This window comes from Schizosaccharomyces japonicus, assembly GCF_000149845.2.
Source record: "Schizosaccharomyces japonicus yFS275 unplaced genomic scaffold supercont5.27, whole genome shotgun sequence".
NCBI classification, from domain to species: domain Eukaryota; kingdom Fungi; phylum Ascomycota; class Schizosaccharomycetes; order Schizosaccharomycetales; family Schizosaccharomycetaceae; genus Schizosaccharomyces; species Schizosaccharomyces japonicus.
The window spans coordinates 269-2650 of record NW_011627886.1 but is presented as its reverse complement, the minus strand read 5'-3'; the positions used below and the strand labels follow the sequence as shown (position 1 = coordinate 2650).

The 2382-nt window shown below is 40.3% G+C and overlaps 2 non-coding genes across 2 annotated transcripts; both read left to right on the top strand.

Annotated features, from left to right (window-relative positions):
* Window positions 1-1089: 1089 nt before the first annotated feature.
* Window positions 1090-1161, top strand: SJAG_16449. The gene has a single exon. It is a non-coding gene; the product is annotated as a tRNA-His (tRNA).
* A 474-nt stretch (window positions 1162-1635) lies between these two features.
* SJAG_16448 lies at window positions 1636-1733 on the top strand. The gene has a single exon. It is a non-coding gene; the product is annotated as a tRNA-Ile (tRNA).
* Window positions 1734-2382: the final 649 nt, after the last annotated feature.

Genomic DNA, 2382 nt, shown 5'->3' with positions numbered 1-2382 from the left:
TTCCCAAGAGTATTGACCAAGAGCAGCAGAGTCGGCAAGTCCCGGGGTCGTTCGGTACCATAAAAGTGCACTTCCGGTATCCTTCGATTTCGCATTTAACACATGGTGTGGCTGGGACGCGAGCAACAAGGAGGTACTGGTCCATTGAGAAGAGCCAGTTGTCCAATTCGATCACGTCGTTGGTTCCTGCGTAGGTGGTGGGGCGGATGATCCAGGGGCGGGAGTTGTTGACGTTCGTGGAAGTCCATTGTCACTTTGGTGCCGGTTGTCTCGGTTCCATGCCTGTTTTGAAATGAAACCAGGAAAGGATGGTAGTTCGGTTTAATTTTCAAGGGCGTAGCCAGTCATTTGCTGCTCTTCTTCTTGCATCATCAATAGAAAGTATTTGATGAGAAAGAGAAGAGAAGTGTTGCCGGCATCGCAATAGTACAAAAGACCCGACGTAACATTTAGATAGCTGTCGAAGATAAACTGAACCGATCAATATACATTCAGAAAGTATAACGTTCGCTAAGTCAAAGCTTCTTCAAGCTATAGCTGTAGCTATAGCTATAGAAGGATGAGTCGGAGTAGTGAGCAAGGTTTCGACACCAAGTGAAATGGGGTGGGGCGGGTTGACCGGGCGAACGGAGCAAATGAACTTATGTCATTGCCTCCGAGTACTTTAAACTGGGAATGAAACAATCATTCAACTGATTGGTTTCTTAAATTGAATGACTAAGCATTCGCTAGCATTCACTGCTATTACGAAGCAATTCCGAGTTATTGCTTTTACATTTGCACAACTTGCAAAATTATTGAATTTTATTTCTCAAAAATTAACAAACATTACAAATACGAATTAGTAACAAAAGATAGTATCAATTAAATAGTTAATATAAATATGCAAGAGTTCAATGGCTATAATCCGTTGAACACTACTTGTTCCTTTCAACAATAACTTTCAAGAACAATTGCGCGCAGTATAACAAATAAGGTTTATTAACCGAAGCTTCGAAAGGTTAAAGGATATACCTTGGTAGTGGTAAGTGCCTAAATAAATTAAAAAGAATTGCTTAATGTAGCCTCGAACCGTGACAGGCATGAGAAGCTCACATGGTCCAGTGGTCAAGACTCAACGTTGTGGCCGTTGCAACCCAGGTTCGATTCCTGGTGTGGGCATAGCTTTTTCGTTTATTCTTTTTTTCTTCCTTTTTTTTTTTTTTTTTTTATGCTTTGGTCTAATGGATTTAACTGTGATGAAAGCGTCCACTCAGCTTTTTGGATAAGGTTTCGCAAGCTTAAAGCTCAATGATGAAAAATGGAGGCGAACCTGTAAAATTAAACAAGCCGATGCGTTGAAATAGACTTGTAACGTTCAACGAGTGCCTAACGCAGAACTTGGCAAGTATGTGGAATGATGAATGAAATGAATAATAGCCTAGCCTAGTAAGTTGTTATGGTTTGTTGGGAAGCAGGAAATTCCTTATACAGTAGGGGGGGTGTTCCAGGTTTGCGGAAGTTACAACTGATGGGATGGTTTGTACGAAACGGTGATCACAACGTTTCCGCTGCACGAGTGTAACTGAAAGCTGTTCGTTTGAGTTAACAATAATCCATTGTATAAGATGATGGTTCTGCTTCAGCGTTGAGAAGGTTCCCGTGGCCAAGTTGGTTAAGGCTTCATGCTTATATGGTACACTCCTGCCAGGTATGCTACGTGAAAATCGCGAGTTCGATCCTCGCTGGGAGCATTGCTTTTTGAGCTTCTATTCCCCGATCCGGAATAAGACTTCACGGTAGCTCTTGGCAAAGAAACCGCTCTCTCCCCTCCTGCGCAGTCAAACATTTTTAAGACTTGCGCTTCCTCCCGCACAACGTCGACGTTTGATGTGCTCTAGCAAAAGAATGTTTCCAGGCTTTATTTGTTTTACCCTAAATTTTTTTTTGTTTGTTATTTGTTATTTGTTATCTAATATTTAATAGCTATTGTTATTGTTTATTGTTTATTGTTTAGTATCTGGTACTTGGTCCTTCATATTTATTGTATTGTATTCTATTCTATTCTTGTTAAAATTATTATTACAATTTCTTTCTTTATTATTTATTACATTAAATGCGGTCTTTGCGTGCAACAGCAATGTAAGACGGAAAATTAGTCGGCCAAAAAAAAGCTTTACATGTGAGAGTTCAGAACTTTCGTTGTTAGTATAGTTGTTGCGTTTAATAAATGGGAGCGATGGTAACATTCTTGCAGAGCAACACAAAATTAAGTCAAGAGAATGGTGAAGTAGCAGCTTTTTATCTATTTAACTTGTGCCTTTACCGAACCCTAAGACTCGAATCCTGGCGGATGGCAAAAAACACACATGGACTGGGACGTCAAGTGACCGAAAAACGGAA